Below are 22,264 nucleotides of genomic sequence, written 5' to 3'. Positions count from 1 at the left end.
ATGATCTCCCTAAAGGTTTCCTGGCAGAAACTGATGTCAATGCCTTATCTGGGGGTCATCTTCTGGCAAGACTCAAATTCTTTATGCAGCATATGACTTTCACTTAATCACCTTTTTTTTTTTGGAATGGTACCATCTTCCTCAACATGACACCTTTTAATTTTTTTTTTTTTCTCCAAAAGATAGTCTGTCTTCTGTCACAGTGAAGATGTCATTGCTCATTTATAAGATGTGTGTGTGTGTGTGGTGGGGGATGAATCTGTGAGTTTTACTCCATCTTAAGACTCCAATCTGTTTTTTGAAATTTTAGTCCATTTTTACCCCTCTATTTTCAGGTACAACTGATTCCAACAATCTTGAACCTTTGGGGGATCCTATGATGCCCACAGAATTGCTCTGCAGAACGACTCCACATGACTTCTGTGACTCCACAACTACCTTGGAAAACAGTTTAGAAATTTATAAACGTATCACTCTTATCAGACTTACCATAAAATCCAAGATTTCAACTTCTATGTATTCTGTTCTTCCAAGTAAACTAAAAACTTAGATTTATAGCAACTTTATTCATTAATCACCCCAAATTGGAAGCTATCAAGAATTCTTTTAACAGGTTAATTGACAAATTATGAAGCATCCATGAAATTCATTGGTGGGAAGGTACTATCTACTGATTCACATATATGAATATCTGAAATGCATTTTCCTAACTGAAGGAAGACAGTTGCCAGACATTATGTAGACACAGGTCACATATTGAATAATTCAATTCTTATTAATTCTGGAAAAGGCAAAATCATAAGAATGGAAAATTGATCAGAAGTCAGAAGTAAAGCAATAGACTACAAAAAGGACCCATATATACATATATTTGGATCAAACATACTATTGTTCCCATACCTTTTGTTGAAATACCATTGCTTCTCCACTTAATTGCTTTTGTACCTTTGTCAAAATTCAGTTGCTTATATGTCTGTTTTCTATTTTGGGGTTCTCTATCATATTTCACTGGTCTATGTGTCTATTTGTGGTCAATTCTGGATTCTTTTAGCTTTAAAGGAAGTAATGAAATCAGGTAATGTAATTTCCGCTGAATTTAGTTTTTCTTTTCAGAAATATTTTGGCTATTCTACATTGGTTTTTCCATATACATTTTAGAATCAAACTCTCTAAAACTACTTTTCTGTGATTTCTATTGGGATCTATGGAACAAATTAGGGAAAAAAAAACTTAATCTTGACAATATTGAGATTTTCAATCCATAAATATGATATATATCGCCATTTATTTAGGTCTTCATTGATTTCTTTCATCAGTGTTTTGTAGTTTTCTGCATAAAATTTCAAAACATATTTTCTTAGCTTTATGTTTAAGTACTTAATATTTTCTAGTGCTATTATAAGTGGTATTGTATTCAAATACTTATTTTTTTAGTATATAAGAATACAGCTGACTTTTATATATTGCATTTATTTTCTTTAATCTTGCTAAACACACTTAAATTGTTAAATATATTAGCTCCATTTTCACAATGTCCTCTTAACTTTTTGATGTCTGTGTGATCTGTATTACTGTCACTTTTCTAATTCCTTCAGCATAATCTGTTTTTTTTTCATCATTCAGTCTTCTTAGGGTTTATCATTTTATTAATCTTTTCAATGCATTACCTTTTAAAAAAAATTTGGGGGGCGCCTGGGTGGCTCAGTGAGTTAAAGCCTCTGCCTTCGGCTCAGGTCATGATCCCGGGGTCCTGGGATGAGCCCCGCATCGGGCTCTCTGCTCAGCGGGGAGCCTGCTTCCTCCCCTCTCTCTCTCTCTGCCTGCCTCTCTGCCTACTTGTGATCTATGTCTGTCAAATGAAGAAATAAAATCTTTAAAAAAAAGAAATTTGTTTATATATTTGAAAGAGAGCTAGAGAGGGAGCAGGAGCAAGGGGAGGGGCAGATGGAGAAGCAGGATCTCTCCTGAGCAGGGAGCCTGATACAGGGCTCAATCCAGGACCTCTGCATCACGAGCTGAGCTAAAGGCAGCCACTTAATCGAATGAGCCACCCAGGTGCCCCTCAATGAATTAACTTTTGATTGTTGTTTTCTCAGTTGATCATTGTTTTCCTATTTTATTAAATTCTACTGTCATCTTGGTAATTCTTTCTGTATTCTTAGGCTTTGATTTATTGGTTTTTTAAAAACTTTTATCTATGTTTAAATAATTGATTTTCAGTATTCATTCTTTTTAATATATGCATTTAATGCTATGAATCTTCTGCTAAATATTTTCTAAGCTATATCCTACAAATTTTGATTTGTCATATTGTGAACTAACTTTAAAAAATCCAGTGAAATTGGGGCACCTGGGTGGCTCAGTGGGTTAAGCCTCTGCCTTCGGCTCGGGTCATGATCTCGGGGTCCTGGGATCGAGTCCCACATCAGGCTCTCTGCTCAGCGGGGAGCCTGCTTCTCCCTCTCTCTCTGCCTGCTGCTCTGCCTACTTGTGATTCTATCTCTCTCTCTGTCAAATAAATTAAAAAAAAATAAAAAATAAAAAAAAAATCCAGTGAAATTCCAAAGATTCAGTCCTGGGAAATTTCAACGTTAAAAATCAAGGAGGGCAGAAGGAACCAGCAAACAAACAAACAAAAAGTCTCAGAATGCATGGCCAGTGACACATAAGGGATACCAGAAGAGTGATGTACCAGAAGCTTAGCTGTGATTTTTAAATGAAACTTTGCTACTTCTCTCATCAAAAAGTTGATACTACTTTTTCCTCTGCCTGTATCTGTGTCAGATCTGTGACTTGATTTGACTAATAGAATTTGGCTGAATTTATCGTGTCTGGCTTTTGAAGTTTGGTTTTAAAAGATTTTTAAATGTACTTTCATGGTCTTGAAATGCTGAAGTTTATACCATTGCCTTGAAACCACTAATGTGTAAGGATGTCCAAGTTAGTTATATAGAGAGGACATAGGGAAGAGACTTGAGGCACCCTAGCCATAGTCCTGGCTTTGTTCATCCCATAGATAACGTACGAGCTTAATTCAGCTCCATGGGAAACTCTGGTGAGACCACCAGAAAAACCACTGAATTAAACCATAAAACCTTGAAGAATATTTTTTTCTTGCTTTAAGTCACTGAATTTTGAGTTCCCCCCAAACAGAAATAAATAACTGAATCACTAAGGAAGATAATGCTTCAAACAGAAATCTGTCTTATGTGTCAACCTTTCTTCTTCAGTCAAAAAGGCTGATTTTGAGATTTGTCTAATTGATTTACTAATTCAGCACTCATTAGTTTCTTAAAAAGAAAAATATTGGCAGGATGTCAAATTATAAGAAATGAATTGTTGTCATCAATAACAATTCTCTAGAGGTATTATCGTGAAAAGATAAATGGAGAAAGTAGGCAACAGATGGAATAGGAAATGGAATGAGACATTTTTCCTGAGATTATATAGAGCCATTACAGGACGTTGTATGCTATTACAACTATTACAATAAAGAGGAGGAGCTTGACAATGCAAGAGATAGAAAGAATTATGTGAGTGATACCTTTGGGAGGAAACGAGAAATAGATGAGCTCCTGGAATATAGGTTGTGACTGGAGAATGGCCCTTGCTTTATGAGTGAATAATTCCTTAGTAGCAGGTGTAAGGAATCAGAATATGTGGATGTGAGTTCAGGTGAGTAGGAAGGTGTGGCCGTGAGAAGTTTGGGATGCAGCGTCGGTCACTTCTTCCCCTGGAGTTTCATTTGTCCTATGAAACAGGAAATAAGGTCATTAATAAAGAGTCAAGACGGTGAGCATCTGGAATTTTGAAGAAATGATATTGCAGATGAGAATTTTTGGTTTTGGTTTTGGTTTTTGAAAGTCCGAAGCACACTTAGAGACTGCAATGAGCACTTTGGTTAGTATATCTTAATGTCTGAAGGAAAATTTTACACTGCTTTATTATGTTGTTGCTTGGTATTGCTGATAATAAAAAATCATATGTGTGTCTTTGGCTTATGTACATATATTCTTAAGTTTGCTGGTGAACTAACTTTGGCTTCCTGGTTATTTCCCAGTGATGGTGGGCAGATTTTTTCCAGATTTTCTATTTGGAGATATGGTAGCACTTCTAGGACACTGGACGGAGAAGCAGGTCTCAGTTTAACTCATCATGTATGTCACAATAAGATCTGGATCACCGTATCAACTTGGCCCTAAAAATTTTAGGCCCTGGATAACTGAAGATATTCCATGGCCAATTACCCTCCTAGGAACATTGCAGCATCTGTTTGAAGGATTACAACATTCTCCTGGTTTCTCTGTGGCCTCCTGAGGTTACCTCGTAACCTGCTGCAAGGTTATCTATGTTTGTAAGAAGCTGTTTGTTATATTTTATTGAGGGTCCCAAGGTATTTTTAGTAGGAGAGTTTTCAAGTTATTTTGCCAGTCATTTTGCTAGAAAGAGAAATTGTGTGTGTTTGTGTGTGTGTGTGTGTGTGTGTGTGTGTGTGTGATCTTTGGAAATTCACTTTATATTCGAGCCACTGTTTCTTAATCAGTAACATAGATAACAATATAAACCACATAGAGGTGTTGTGAAGATTTAACCACACTGAACCATAAAGAAAAGATTAGTGATTCATTAAATGTCGGTTTATATTTTTGCTCAAAGATTTCATTCCCTATGGTTATATTTAGTGGTCAATTACCACTAAATTAATTACCAGTTGTGAAACTGTCAAATGAATAGAAGTCTTATACATTATAGATAAATCTTTTTTTTCCTCCAAAACCTAATAGATTTATCTTATCACAATACTACTTACAAATTACATGCGAAATGCCTAAAGACATAATTTGACAATTAAATTATTCTTAGAATTCACATTTGTAAAAATACTCAAGGTAAGCGACTTTTTCAGGTGCAGTGAAACTTGGAGCCATTGAGATAGAGACTTCTATTCATAACATCCCATCTAGTATCTGTTGTGTAATTGTCAGATTGATTTATAATATAAGAATATAGGCCACATAAAATGAGCACCCAAGCCTTGAAGTTCGTAAAGATTTGGTCATATTACCACAATATATTTGTAAGGCTTTACTTTAGATTTGGTCTGAAAATATAGTGAAGAGTATAATGATATTTTTAAAAACTTGATTTTATGTTACAGCTTCTTTGTTACATTTACATAATTTAGAGTCGAGTTTTTTGTTTTCTTTTTTCCAGACACCAAATTTATCACCTCCAATTTGCAATCTGGAAATCAATAGTGTTCTTTTGGCACCTTCTAACCTCATAAGCAATTAAACATTTGAAATATAAGCTTAGTCTAAAATTGTGTTGACAAGTGAGTTGGCCACATCTGTCCTAGAATCTGCAGCCAACAATCGTAAGAACATATTTGTAAGGAAAGTAATCAGATATGATTAAAGTGCAAGACAAATCAGCAGCCAAACTACTTAGTTATTGTTCAGAGAAGTATATTTTAAAATAAGTATTTTTGTCTCCATAATTCATCTTGAAGAAATATAAAAATGAGAGGAAAACATTACTGTGCATCTCGTAAATTGCAAATGTCACCATTTGCAACTCTGTCTAGATAGCCCAGAGTAAATGTTGAATAAGTATCCATAAATAAGTTGCTAATTAATTTATGACTTGTAAAATAGATAATAATTAAAATTTAAAATGTGAATTGTTCATTATTTTACTCAATTTATATAAAGGTTAGTAACTGATACGTGTAAGGCATTAATACTTCATGTTTTGCATGCATTGTTTCATTAAGTCCTCACAACAAACCTGTGAGTTATATACTGAGGCATAGAAAATTTAAGTAACTAAGTGGTACTAATTCTTTACCTCCTGCCTTTCTATAAAAAGGAGATATAAAAAGATTAATACCATAGAAAGGTAGACACACTGTTTTTGCCTAAAAATGATGATGTTTCAACATTAAAATTGATTGCCTTGGGGAACTTTGTGCGGGTGTAAAATTTCTATGGTGTGTGTGTGTGTGTGTGTGTGTGTGTGTGTGTTCTTGCCCAAACAGTTCCTTGCAGGGTATCAGATTTGGATGGGAGAGCCTTTATATATATATATACTGAAGGACAGATGTAAAAAGAAAATGCACTGTGCCTGGTGCAACATTGTATGAACTGAGCTTTGCCATTGCACATGACAGTGCCTTAGATTAAGGAAAACCAACTGCAGGAAATGTACTGTCACGTGTTGAAATTGCCTTTCCATCTGTGTGTCTGGCACATGCCCTTGAAACACGATGAGGTTTTTCTGAGTAACAAGGTTTCAGCTGTCAATCACTCTGTAGAGAGCTTGATTCTGAAGCAGGACATAAGGAAGGAAAGATGCTTTTTCTCTTCCTATGACCTGTAGTTATACCTGTAGGACTGAGTCTCCTTCCTGGCAGCACAGTGATGCTAGCAGCCTTCGTGGATACAGGTCTTTTTAAATTGCTCACATCAGCTTAGGTCAAGAGACAGAGAAAGAGCGAGAAATTTTGTGATCGTGCGATCCAACTTGGGTTGCAAGAGTGGTTGTTTCTAGGGGTATTTGTAAGCAATTCTTTGATTTGCTTGTCTACATCATATGTTCAGTCATATTCTTGACTACTAGAGACAGCAGTTTTCCTGAGTTGGGAGCAATGAGGTAGTATCTATAGGATGCAGAAGCATGGGCACAAAGGGATACAGCCGATGGCATGGGAGCAAAGCAAAGTACTAGAAAGTCTATTCACTTAAAAACTCTCTGACAGGGGCACCTGGGTGGCTCAGTGGGTTAAAGCCTCTGCCTTCGGCTCGGGTCATGATTCCAGGGTCCTGGGATTGAGCCCCGCATCGGGCTCTCTGCTCAGCGGGAGCCTGCTTCCCCCTCTCTCTCTCCACCTACTTGTGATCTATGTCTGTCAAATAATTAAATTAAATCTTAAAAAAAAACAACTCTCTGACAAATCAAAGGGAACATTTTGAGGCAACCGATTTTAGGTCATTATGCTACTGTTAGACTCATCATAAAAGGTTTATGTTTTTAATAAAACAAGTACAAATGTCTGGGTACTTGCAGCTTTTAAAGATCCATGACATATGTATTAAACACATAATAAAGCTGAGAGCCAGAATATTTAAAGGACAATCCAAAGACACACCAACAGTTTGAGTTAGCGGTAAAACAGTTGAGAAGGCTGGCAGTACGTTTACCCATAGCCATACATGATCACTAGCATTAATTAAGTTTGGATGTCTGCTGTGATAGGAACTCGTGAATTAATAAATGTAGTGTTGGGGCATCAGTCAATAACAACAAATGTCCATCAATTCTACATCTGAGCTTCACTTACCACCCAGCAGAGCAGAAGGGGAATATAGCCTCTGACTGTTTACATCAATATCTCAGGATGATAAAGCGCTTTATTTTTATTTTGCTTTTAAAAATCTCTAGAGGTCAATTTTGTTTTCCATTTCGCACAATGCATCATTCCAGGATCAGTTTTGAATGTTAAAAAAAAGCGTTTTAGGTTAAATACAAATTTGAGCGGGGTTTCATGGTACTTTCTGAAATTCACTAGATTTTAGCAATAGCACACTGGGTATGATTTCATTATGGCACTTGCATTATTATGTATTATTAATTACCATAGTTGCCTCTCTCAGTACCATTCTTTTCATTGTTCTGTATGCCTTCAAGTTGAATGGGAGAGCTCCAGATGTAATGACTGACAGAAGATGTCACAAAGACTCAACGCTCTGTGCCGCACTTGGGACCACTTGGTGGGCCAGATTGTAGTCAGTGGTGTGTGAAGAACTAATCAAAACATATGGATTCAAACAAATATGGTTTTAAACCTCAATGTTTCCATTATTTAGCTAGGTGATATTGAGAAAGTCACTTCAACAACATGAAATTCAGCTGTTTCATCCAATAACCTAGGTTAATTTTTAATTTAAATATAGGACTTTTATCAATTAATATTGCCACAAGGCAAATTATCCCTTAAGTTAATGACTCGAAACAACAATCATTTAATTAGCTCTTATTCTGCGGGTAAGCTGGATGGTTTCTCTGGTCTAAGTTGGCTATCCTTGGTGTAGTTGATCTGGAATGCTCTTGAATGTCTTCCCTAAGCTGGGCTCTCTGGGGAAGCAGGAGCATCCCTTCTCATGGCCTCTCATCTTCCAGGTTAGGTCAGGGTTATACACATGATGACGGAAAAATCCCCAGAGACAACAGAGGGCCAGCCCTAACCTGCAAGCATTTTTAACAAAGTGTTTTGGTCAGAGATACTAATGTCCCATTGGCCAAAGTAAGACCCATGGCCAGGCATGAAAAAGGTAGAAAAACAAACAAACAAACAAACAAAACAAGAAACTCCCTCTCTTTACAGGAACAGCTCTGAACAGTTTGTAACCTTTTCATCTTTTAAATTTCCAACGAAACTGTTTGGAACATTAATGAACTTGAATGTAAAAATTTTATCATGTAATAATAATTAAATACATGGGGGGTGCCTGGGCGGCTCAGTCTGTTAGGCTTTCCACTCTTGGTTCCAGCTGAGGGCATCACCACAGGGTCCTGGGATCTAGCCTTGTATCAGGCTCAGCTTGGAGTCTGCTTGAATTCTCTCTCTCTCTCTCTCTCTCTCTCCCCCTGGCACTCCTGCTTGCTCTCTCTCTCACTAAAATAAATTAAAAAATACCTAAATACATGTGTACATGAGGACTGTGGGACAGTATTATAAAGGACTTTGAGAATACATCATTGTATATAATAAAATCCTAAGAAGAAGCAGGCGGAATGACAATCACCGGAGGAAACTTCCTTCCCAATCCCTTCAATTCAGTGGCTTAAGTGACTTCTCTCTAAGTTTTAATATCATTCCAATACCATCTCAAGTGACATTTCCTAAACTTGGCCTAGTATCCTGTCTGTCATATCATGTTGGCTCTCGCAACCCTCAGAACTTACTCTCTGATTTTGCCAAGGACTGCTTTGCACCTGGGTTCTCTTCTGCAGCCAGGAGACCAGATGCAAGGAGATATCCTGGCAAGTTTCCTGTTGGTTGGCTGGAGAATCGATCCTCTTTTCTGTGATGTTTTATTGTATACAGAAGTGTTAGTTTTTCCCTCTCTTTTGTAGGCAAATTGCTATATTTTTGTACCTTGGGTTGATGTTTAAATAATGAATTTGATGCTGGATGCGTTCAGCTGTTGTCTCCATTTGTATTTTAATGAATGAACATCAATCGCCTCGCAAGGTAGTTGTGAGGATTATCGATGAATTAGATTCTGTGTGCAGCATTCTTCTTCACCTGATAAAGTATGTATACAGTTAGCTCGAAATTCGTTCAGTAAATTCCTCTGAAATAACTTCGCTGTACTAGTCAATTTCTGTGTGCTGCACAGCCCTCAAAATAAATAAACTAAAATACTGTATCTCTTTCTTTGAAGGGACTTGTGGTCTAATGATTCATTAAATGGCATTAAATATCTCTTGCATGCATTCAACATTTAACATTTTTTAGAGTGCTTTCTTATGCATTAGTTCATGAGTCCTTCATAACAAACCAGTGAGGTAGACAGAACAGTAATTACTTCCCCCATTAAAAAAAAAAAAGGTAATTGCTCACCAAGGAGGTAAAATATCACATTTAAGTTTACACAATATTAGAATATTGGATTTCTGTGAAATAGACCAGTGCTTTTTCCACCAGAGAAGACACATTTCATAAGAGGAAAATTGATTTTCTCTTGGAAAAAAAATACCTTAATGTATGGACAATCTAAATAAGATGGCACTGTTGAAAAAGAAATGAAAACAAGTAATAAAAAAATCACTTTTTTAAATTTCAGTTCTATCTTTCATGTCTAATTTGATCATGCTTACACTTATGCCTAACCCTAAATAGTTATTTATTTCTATGTCTCCTATCAAAGACACTAAGAAAATACCGTATACAGAAAGGAGGTAGGATTTAAAATGAAGAGCTATGCATAAAAATTCCACTTCATTCACTTATTAGATATGCAATCTTGAGTGAATTATGTATTTTTTCTGTGCATCATTATGTACCTTTGGAAATGGAGCCATATCAAACTTAGAGAAACTTCATGATTTATGCAAAGCACAGGAAAACAGTATTCATTCAAAGAATTCAGATTTCTCCTAATCCCTTTCCCTCTCTCCTTTGTACTTCACCTTCACTTTACATATATAATGGATTAATTTTTTACATTTTGAGGTCCAAAGAGGAATCTTATTATGTTAGAAGGCAGGACTTCATGATCATCAGAGGTGCATTTTTTTATTTAAATAATTTATATGATGATACTGACAACTTAATTAAGTGCAAAGTAATCCAGGATAATCATTGAATATGAAACTTCTCAGACATTTCAACCCTAAAGCTTTTTGTTGGCCACAAATAAGCATAACAATTAGAAATATAAGTATCAATTATCCTGTATCACAAACCCAGTAAATAGACAAAAATCATCTAGATCCAAGAATTACACCTATATTAAAGAAAAGTGGCAGAAATATTTACTTGGACTTCCATCACTTCTGAACATATGCAAATTGTCTTGAGTCAATTTAGTAAACTACTAGGTTCCTTTTACATATTCTCTAGCTTATGGTCTGATTAGAGACACAATATCCCTACAGGAGTTTACCAGGGTTAACTTGATGAAACTCAATAATCGTCCCAGAAGTTCTGGTAACAGAAAATATCACCTGAAAATATTGGTCTTAAGATAGAATGGAGACACCTGAAACTAATGTAACATTGTGTGTCAACTATACTTCAATATCAAAAATAACAATAAAATAAAATAAAATAAAATAAAACTTAGAAAACAGTTTAAAAAAGAGATAGGGTGATGGGGCGCCTGGGTGGCTCAGTGGGTTAAAGCCTCTGCTTTTGGCCAGGTCATAATCCCAGGGTCCTGGGATCAAGCCCTGCATCAGGCTCTCTGCTCAGCAGGGAGTCTGCTTCCCTTCCTTCCTCTCTGCCTGCCTCTTTACCTACTTGTGATCTCTGTCAAATAAATAAATAAAATCTTTAAAAAAAAAAAAAAGAGAGAGAGAGATAGGGTGGAGATGACTGGTTTTTAGTGAAGGGAACTGAATACTAAGGTTTCCATTAACATGGAAGTTTTGGAACCGAAACAGGCAGGGACTGGAGGCAAGCGACAATGCCCGCATTGAGGGGCTACACAAAGGATTGTGTGCGACTATTTTTGTATGGCATTCTAACTAGCATCCCCTATGGCTCTGGGAATTTCAAATGGACTTGGAAAACTTTCAAAACATCTCATTGGAATTCATAATGCTGTTGGAAATCCTCTTGATTCATGCTTTTGGGTCTGGGTAGGTGAGCATTAGAGTTCATTAAGGTGCCTCAAGGCAATCCGCAGGGATGTGCAGAGGTGATGGAAATCTAAGTAAATATTTCTACTTTTACTTAATTTAAGTGCAACTCTTGGGACTAGATGCTTTGTGTCTATCTACCAGTGAAATGACAGGGATACATAGCAATTGTATTTCCAATCATCACGCTTATTTTTGACCATCAGAAAGTCACTAAGGTTGAAATGTCTGAAGGTTTTAATATTAAATGATTATTATTGATTACTTGATATTTAATGAAATGTCCTGCATTATCATATGCTGTTTAAAAAGTGCTTCCCGGGGCACCTGGGTGGCTCAGTGGGTTAAGCCTCTGCCTTCAGCCCAGGTCATGATCTCGGGGTCCTGGGATCCGAGCCCGCATCGGGCTCTCTGCTCAGCAGGGGGCCTGTTTCCTCCTCTCTCTGCCTGTTGCTCTGTTTACTTGTGATCTCTCACCCTCTGTCAAATAAATAAATTTAAAAAATCTTAAAAAAAAAAAAAAGTGCTTCCCTGATGGCCACAAAGTCTCATTCTATTATTATAAACATAAAAAAAAAAATTTAGCGAGTCTTATGTTTAAAGTACAAGTGCCAAGGGACGCCTGGGTGGCTCAGTTGGTTAAGCCGCTGCCTTCGGCCCAGGTCATGATCCCAGAGTCCTGGGATCGAGTCCCGCATCGGGTTCCTTGCTCGGCAGGGAGCCTGCTTCTCTCGCTGCCTCTGCCTGCCTCTCTGCCTGCTTGTGTGTACTCTCTCTGTCTCTCTCTCTGGCAAATAAATAAAATCTTAAAAAAAAAAAAAAAAAAATTTAAAGTACAAGTGCCAAATAAAATTATGTGAAAGAATCCCTAAACATTTCTATTAACAAAATAAACATAGGGGTGCCTGCCTAGCTCAGCTGATGGAGCAAAAACTCTTGATCTCTGAGTCATGAGTTTGAGCCTTACTTTGGGTGCAGAGATTACTTAAAAAATGATAAAGGATTAAAAAATATAAAAATTTTAAAAACGTAACTTAAAAAGAAGAAAGTCTATAAAATCCTTTTAGTAATGGATTAGTTATATGAGGGATAGTTTTACCAATAAATTTTATTTTTTGGGAAGCACAGTCAAAGAGCAGAAATTGAATAAAACAAATGTTATGGTTATTACATCCCATTCATTAAGCATGGCCTTAATGTATTTCCTCTTTTAAGAAATTCATACACAAATTCATTAACAAATGAAACAGCCTCAGGCTTTAATGCAAGTTAAGTAAATTAATTTCAAGCCACAAAAATTCCAATAAATTCAATGTTTATTGAATTTTTCTTACGAACCAAGCGCTGTGATAATGCCAAAAATAAATGACATTCTCCTTGCCATAGCCAGGTGCCAATAACTCATGCCTAAACAGCCATCACCCAATCTTGTGGTTGGAGCGTTGGTCAGTGTTCCAGAAGCCATGGCACAGTGGACTCAAGATTTAAGCCTGCTTGAGGCATACCTCTGTGTAGCCAAAGGGAATTGGGAGGAGTAGGATGGGAAGGGAAGACTCTTTTCTCAATAAGTTTAATGGAAAATTTTTCACTAGTTTACATACAGCTGTTTAAGTTCTATAGCCTGCTAAAAAGAGAATCTATTTTACAATCAATAAGAACTGAAAAAAAAATATTCTTTTTTTTTTAACATATTCCTAATGGTTCCATGCTTACCTGGTAAACTTCTGTTCCAAATTTAGTTTGGCTAATTGTTAGGGCTCACTGATAGAAGGAAAGTATGTTTCTTCCTTACTAAAATGGTTTATTAAAATAAATGAACAATGCTTTCATTTACATTATGATTCACCATCACAAGTGACTTGAGATGGAAGAAAATGAAAATAAGTTCTGGATGCAGATGAACATTCAGTTCTTTTAATGCCAATTATAAGTTGTGTTACATTAGGAAAATTACCTAAACTCTGAACCTTAGTTTGATTGTCTATAAACGTAGATTATAATAACTGCTTCAAAAGGTTTTGTGAGAATTGAATTAAAATATGTATAAGCCTTCAGCATAGTCCCTGATAGAAAATAAATCTTCACTAAATACCTATTACTATTGTTGTTATTTCTACTCCCTCTGAATATCCTTAAGGTAAATTTTTAAAGTAGAATTAAGGTATTTACTGAGACTTATATAAATTTTAGTTGGAATGAATTTATTTCTTGAATTCTGATATCCCTTAGGCATTAGCAAGGAATTGTTCTAGGCCAAATTCAACCAAACTTCCTCAGACATGACTATACATTTTGACAACCTGTATCCCTTGTCCTTCTACTTAAGTCCATTATATTTTGTACTTAGCAATGTTCTCTTTTTTCCTGTGAACACAAACAATATGTACAATTTTATATGAAAATATTATTTATGTTTAATTTGTATCATGTTCAGAAGAAGAAAAAGACTATTCACAGAACAAAATGTATGACTTTCTAAAGGTTCATTAGAAACTACTGGAAGATGCTGCCCCTCTAGATAAAAAAAAAAAAAATATTATCAGATATTTCAGTAGATTTTCTGTCCACTTCAGAGTCTCATTCTGGACCTCACATTGGATTCACTTCAAGAGCTTTAAAGATGTGGCTGTCTTGCTCTTTCCTCCAGAATTTGGGTTAATCGGCCTAAGGTATGGCCTGAGCATTGGGATTTTTAATAGTTTCCCAGCTGACTTTCATCTGCCTACGTTTGAGATTGTTGGCCTTTCTTTTTTAAGTTTTGTGTCACTTCAATAAATGTATCGAATCTAAATATTAAGGACTATGAAAGTCTCCAAGGTTTTCCCCTTTGAAAGATCATCCTATTTCTTTATTGAGAGTCTCACCATTTAGTAGAAGAGAAAGCACACAGAAAATAAAGTCAAAATATTGCCACACATATCACAGTAAATGTATGTCCAGAGAGCTTCATTCAGAAAAGAACAGGGAGCTTGGTTAGAGCTCAGAGTAGAAGAATTCACCAGTTCAAGGTATGCCTTAAACTGAAAACAAAAATTTTATTTTGAATAAAACTATATCACTACTTTAGAAAAGATCAAGCAATTGAAAATAATCATTAAAGTTGAAATTAAATACTCACTAAATACTTAATCTTGGAGAATGAAGCATTTCTCATGCTCCATGAATGTTATTCCAAAAATTTCTCTATAGATATTTCATAAAGATAAATAAACATACAGATATGTTCACATAGATGAGAACATATTATGGATGATTCACATTCTTAGTTTAAATTACCACAATATTTAAATTAATATTTAAAAATACATGATTGCCAATTTGGATTTATCCATGAATACAGGGTTGCTTTTATATTTAAACAATGACTAGTCAAAGTAATTTATTTTATTAAAATAATATTTCAGGAAACACATATAACTATCTCAGAAATATAAAAAAAAGTATAAGATTTATAAAAGATTTATAAAAGCCAAAATCCTGAGGTTAGATTGATGTCTACTATCACATGTCTATTCATTTTTATACTGGAAGTACTCACCAGTATAAGAAGACCCATTTTTTTGTTTGTTTGTTTTCTTCTAGATTCATTGAGACAAAATTAACATAAAACATTGTGTATGTTGAAAGTGTACAACATGTTGATATGATACACATAGATATTGTAACATGGTTACCACTACAGTGTCAGCTAACATATCAATCACCTCAACATAATTACCAGTTCGTTTTTTCTTTGGTTTTGGTGAGAACATTGAAGATCTACTCTCTTAGCAACTTTCAAGTATACGATAAACTATGGTTAACTATAATCACCATTCTGTACACAGATCCCAAAAATGTGCTCATCTTACAACTGGAAGTTTAGACCTTTAACCAATATCTTCCCATTTCTCCTATTACTCTGCTGTGATAACCACCATTTCACTGGGTATCTATGGATTCAGCTTTTTAAGTTTCCACATATAAGTAGGTCCCTGCAGTGTTTCTTTCTCTGTCTGACTTATTTCACTGGGCATAACATCCTTTAAGGCCCATTCATGTTGTAAACACCATATACATATCTTGTTTATCTGCTCATTTGTTAATGGAAACAAGTTGTTTCCATATCTTGGATATTGTCAATAATGAGGCAGTGCACATGGGAGTGCATATGTATTTTTGAGATTCTGATTTTACTTCCTTTACGTATGGGATCGCTGCATCACGAAGGCATTCTACTTTTTATTTTATAAGGAATCTCCATCCTGTTTTCCATTGTTTTTGCACAAATTTACATATATCTAATAAGAGGTCAATATCTAAAATAGATAAACCATACAACTCAATAGTAAAAAAACATCCAATTAAAAAACAGGTAGAGAGGGGCGCCTGGGTGGCTCAGTGGGTTAAAACCACTGCCTTCAGCTCAGGTCATGATCCCAGGGTCCAGGGATCGAACCCCTCTTCAGGCTTTCTGCTCAGCAGGGAGCCTGCTTCCCCTTCTCTCTCTGCCTGCCTGTGATCTCTATCTGTCAAATAAATAAAATCTTAAAAAAAAAAAAAGTAGAGAAACTGAGTAGAAATTTTTCCAAACACTCAAACAAGACTCAAAAACCACTACCCTAAAAATCCTCTGTTCTCTACCTATTCATTCTTTCTTTCTTCCCTACCCCTATGCAACTACTGGTCTTTTTACTGTTTCCCTAGTTTTACCTTTCCCAGAATGTCATACAGGAATCAGGATTTTGAGTGATAGGGATGTGTCAATGTAAGTTCATTGACTATAACAAATGTGACATTCTGATGCAGGGTGTTGATGGTTGGGGAAGGTGCTCGCTTCGGCAGCACATATACTAAAATTGATGGTTGGGGAGGGGTGTGTGTGTGTGTGTGTGTGTGGGCACATGCACGCATGTGTGAAGATAAAGGGTATATGGGAACTCTCTGTAGTTTTCACTCAATTTTGCTGTGAACCTAAAACTACTCTAAAAAAAGTATCTTTTAAAAATAAAAAGACTCAAAAAATACTAACCATAAACACTTAAAATTAAAGATTTCTGTTCATCAAAACACTGCTTTAAAAGAGTAAAAGAAAACTTAAAGACTAGTGAACTTAATGTTGTAATATTTATAGCATACAAAGACTCAGATTCAGAATATATAGAGAACTTTAAAAATTGATAAAAAGAAAAGAGCCCAACTAAAATTAAAGACTAGAGCAGACATGTCACAGAAAGAAAGAATACGCAAGTTGCCAACAAAGAAGTAGGAAGATATTCAATCTCATTAGCCAACATGGAAATACAAATTAAAACCACAGTAAGATGCCACTAGTTATCCACCAAATTTTCTAAGTAGCCTCACAGTATCATGTGTTTGTGAGGATTTAAGCAAAACACTACTGTTCGTAATGTAAACCTTGACACTTTGAAATCTATTTGGCATGATCTATCATATTGAATATCTACATGCGACTCATCTGTCAGTTCCACTCATGGGCATATACCCCCCCCAATGTATATATATATATATATATATATATATATATATATATATACACATATGGGATCCAAAGGCATATTACAGAATGCTCATAGCAGTACTAATGATAATATCCCCAATACTAATGTCCATCCATAGTGAATGGAAGGAATAAACTGTGGGATAGAGGCATGGTGGAGGGCTTTGACACAACAATGGAAATGAGCAAATTACTGATACACACAAAAATGGGGAAAGAATGAAAGAAGTTGGCCAGAAAGAAATAAGTACTGTGCAAGTCAACATATAAAGTCAAAACCAAGCTATTTTGTTTGAAGTCAGGATAGTTGGTGATGTTTTGAGAGAAAGGAGAGTAATTTAGAAAAGGACTGAAGACAGCTCCTGGAGTGCTAGTAACTTTCTACTTTTATTTCTGGGTGTTTTAGGAGTTTTGTTGACTTTGTGTGTATTTATGATTTATGTGTAGATTACATATGTCAGTAAAAATGTTTAATGAAACATATCATGTGCAAGGTTTTAACAGCACTAGAATCACATTATTTGGACTTAAGTATTACTATCTATGGCATTAGTATCTTATCTTGGGCATTTTTACTTAACTCTCAAGGTCATTTTTATTTTATACAAAATAATATGGTGACACTATAAATCTCAGTTTTGTTGGAAGAATTACAGAGTATGATGACATATACAGAGTAGGTAGAGTCATATCTGTCATCTAAAAAGCACTTAATAAATACCATTTGTTGCTGAGGCTTTTTGTTATTTCTGTTGTTATTTTCATTGTTTACTCCTTTCTTAAAGCACTATTTGAATCTTACTGATTCCATTACAGCATTCTTTTTTTTTTTTTTTTTTTCAGTTTTCATGAGCATATGGCTTTTAAATTTGTGGCAGTACTGGTAATATAATTTTAGACTCAATTTTATTACTACTCATTATGTAGTCTTGGCCCTTCCTCACTAAGTTTTACACATTTACGGAATATTTGGTTTAAAAAAAAAAGAAATATTTGGTTTAGGTAACATGAGACAAGAGTTTCTAAATTTCTGGCAGACTATGCTAAAATAATGTTACAGTCACAAATATATATAGTAAAACATAACTAGATCCAATATTAATCTTATCTTTGTTGAAGATTCATGTATTTTATACCTTTGTAAGGTAAGTAATTCTTACTTTATTCCACAGTGAAAAGCCTACAAGGCTCTACAGATAAGCAAATAGATAAAATGCCATGCTCTATTTCCAATATCATTATTTACATTATAGAGTAGATAGACATAGAGATATATATTGATACAAAATACACATAAAAATTTCTTTGTAAATGTACAAATACACATTCAACATACATACATGCATATTTCACTTTCTCATCACATTTTACAAGATTTCCTTTTACTTCTTGAAAGCAGTGTATGTGTGGGTAGAACTTTGTGTTCCAGTACAAGGAAGCCTGCTGATAAATTATGCTTTTAGAAGATGATTTGAATTTTTTTTTTCAGGAAGATACAGGAAAGAATGTTTTTAAAATTTTAAGGGTAAAGAAAAAAAATCTCTTCTAGAGAAAATGTTTATAAGGAGGTATGTTGTAGCATAAGGACCAAAAGTCATGTTAAGAGAATAAGTATAGCTATCACTAGTTAAATGACAATTCAAATTACTTGAATTGACCCTAATATTAGGCAACATAGAAAATATTATAAAGAAGCCCTTTTACTTAAAAAATAAAAAATAGGACTATCGAATAAATATTTGAAGTAATTACATTTAGACATTCATTTAAAAAGAGAGAGCATCCAGGGGAAGATTTAGAAATTACTATTAATCAGTCAAGCAATACAAGACATCTAATATAGGATGGATCTTTTCAATGGGCCACAAATATAGAAATAAAAATATGCAGAACTTCCTTTTATGGTACAATATCACAAGAAATAATATTCCTCAACTCAGGAGACATTTATGGAGTACCTCCCCCTCACATGACACACACTTTTAAAGGTCCTGGGAATACCTTTGTAAATGAGGCAAACAAGTTCTTTGTGCTTATAGGAATTGGGTCTAATCCAAGAGACAGATGTAACAACTAAACAAATGAGCAACATAATTACAAATTCTGATAGATTCTATGAAGGCAAGAACAGGATGATAAAGTATATAGCAATTCTCAGGGTCCACATTAGCTACACTTCAAATATAGTCTTTCTGCAGAAGTAATATTTGAGCTGAGAATTGCAGGTAAGAACGAATGAGCTAATGGAGGAGAAATTCAGTCAGAGTGAATAAGCACAAAAGCTCATCGGCAGAGGTAGGATAGAAAGGCCGAGGGAATGAAGGGAAGACAGAAAAATTCGATCTGATTAAATGCTCTTTTCCAAGATAGCCACACTTCACTCATATATCACCACCTAACAAAAGAATTTCCTGATCCTCTATCAAACTAGCACCTCTTTTTGCATTCCCTGCCGTGGACTGAACTGTGTCTACAAAATCCATAGGTGGAAGTCCTGTTCCACAATGTGACCATATTAAGAGGTAGAGGTAGAGCCCTTGGGAGGTAATTAGGTTTAGACGAGGTCGTAAGGTCGGAGTCCTCATGATGGGATTAGTATCTTTAAGAGGATGAAGAGAGCAAAGTTCCAGTATACTTTGTATCTATTTTCCCCTATTACCAATACCTTACATTAGTATGTTATATTTGTCTTTGGATTAAGGAACAAAGGTTGATACATTATTAATAACTAAATCACTAAGATCCATTTTTCATTCTTACATCCTTAGTTTTTCCCTAGAGTTCTTTGCTTCCCTTACAGAACCCCGTTCAGAGTATCACATTACATCTAGTCATTACTTTTGGGCTCTCCTTGACTGTAACAATTTCCCAGATCGTCCCATTTTTGCTAACCGTTACAGTTTGGAGGCACACTACAAGGTACTCCAGAACCATCTTTTGTATTGCCTATCCTAGTCATGATTCAGCCGTTTCTCCAAGGAACCCTGGCTCCTTTTGTTGGAGAGTGGCTTGAGAAAACAAGATTACCACAGCTTTACAACAAGTCTTGAAATAGGGTATTGTGAATCCTCCAACTTTGTTTTCCTTCTCCAATATTGTGTTGGATACTCTAGGTCTTTTGTCTTTATAAATAGACTTTAATTTTTTTTATTGATAACTGCAAAATAAGTTGGCTTTTAATTGGGGTTGCATTCAATAAATAGATCAGGTTGGAAAAGAATGAAGTCTAAATAATACCAAACCATCTAATCTATGAGCATTGAGTACCTCTTCATTTATTTAGATTTTCTTTGATTTCTTCCACCAGAGTTATTTTATTTTTCCACAAATAGATCCTGTACATAGTGGTTTGTAATTTTTGGTTTTTACTATGAATGATATATTTTCATTATTTTAAATACCAATTTTCCATTACCTTTTTTGTTATGTTAGGGGAAAAGCCATCTGCCCTTTGAAAATATTTATTGAATTATACATTTTGTTATACACATTTATATAATAAAATACCATCACTCCATTTGACTACTATCAAAGATCTGTTTATCGATGTGGCAAGCAGGTCATGAAAATTATTCAATAAAAATAGTAACAAATAATTTTAATAACCTTTCATTTCCTAAAAATTATACACATACACATTATAAAAGAATGCAATGAAAAATCAAACACATTAATAAATAACACTTTGGAGATTGAGATATGGATAATATCTTCCTTTGAACTTTATTATAATTTCCAACTATTCTTCATTGAACAAGCATTATTATATAGTAAAAAAGGCAATAAGAAAGTGCTCATAAATTGGATGTTCTAGGCTAATGATCAGTGTGTTCACTTGAGCCTCCTGCCCTGGTTTCCTGAGCTAAGTATTTTTCACAGAATGTAAGTGTAAGGGGACTCTGACCATCCCCATCCCCACTCTGAAGAAGAGAAAGAAAAGAACTGTGCCAGAGTTGAACACTAACGAACACTGAGAGGCTCAGAAAGTAGAAGAATAAACAGAAACTCATCCCAAGTCAGAGGAGATGTTAGACACTGCTTCCAAATCCAAAAAAGACATTGACATTTGTTCTAAGAATCCCAGAACGTGAGTGCCCAGTTAGAGTTCACCAAGTTGTTAGAAAGGAACAGTGGAAGGACCGTGCATGTCCTGTCCAGCCCTGTGAATGAACATTGGATAGTGGAGGAGTTCATCCACCATTACAAACACATTTACCAAAAAAAAAAAAAATTGATCTGGAATACTTATAACAACACTTTATAAACAATGGGAATAGGAAACTTCTTACAATAAGATCACCAGAGATAAATAAGAGGTGCAATCTCTTTGCTGTTTCTGGAATGGAAAAAAAAAATCATTAACACTAGAAATATAGTTATTGGAATTTCAGTTTTGCAGAAAGGTATGAATTTAAAAGAGGAAAAACAAATAAGTAAAGTTTGCAGCTGACAATAACAGCCATCTTGTATCTAATTCTGAGACCACCATAATCTACATAGTAGAGGTGAACGGCACAATAGATTGAGCTGAAAATCCAGTAGGTTAATCAACTTGCTAAAACTTACTAAGGCATCAAAGGGCCAAGTTAGAAGTCAAGTGCAATTCTAACACACTCCAAAGGTCAAACTCAATCCATAATAGCATGTTATTATTTCTTACGGTTGTTGCTAGGCAGGAAATCTTACCAAACATTATATATATATATAGAGAGAGAGAGAGAGAGAGAGAGAGAGAGAGATATCTCAAAAATATATATATGTATATTTATATAGAGATTTTATATATAAATGTATAAATATATATACACATATATATTTATACATTTATATATAAAATCCCTCTCTGAGTGAGACAAAATAATAATAAGGGGATTTGTTGATAATAAAAAAGTTGAAAATCCACCCCACTTATTAACTTTGATTTCCTGAAAATCTGCCAACGAAAATGCTTGCAAGGACCCAGACACAGAATTACTTTTTCACAGGCAAAGGGGCGACATAGGTGTTGATTGCCCAGCCCAAGAAGGAGAATCATATTTGACCTTCGTTTAGGAAACAAAAGGAAACGATTTCTGTTCCTTTCCAGAAAGTAAGTTCTTCTTCCTCCTCTTTGGACTACTGTATATAAATACTGCCTTTCAATTATGTTTTATATTAAAGGTGAAAACATTTTCTGCCTATACAATATATCTATAATTTACAGCACATTGGTATGCTTTTATATTTATATATGGCTCTAAATAGCATATTCCCAGCTTAGGGTCTATTATTATGTCTGACAAAATTGAAATGAGAGCATTAGGAATTTGAATTTAGTGAGGTATGGGACCCTTAGGGACTATACAACACATTCTCAAAAAGCTAATCCCATACAGCATTGAATTACTCCAGTGC

The sequence above is a fragment of the Martes martes genome (genome assembly GCF_963455335.1).
Source record: "Martes martes genome assembly, chromosome: 9".
NCBI lineage: Eukaryota > Metazoa > Chordata > Mammalia > Carnivora > Mustelidae > Martes > Martes martes.
Note: the sequence above shows the minus strand (reverse complement) of the source record.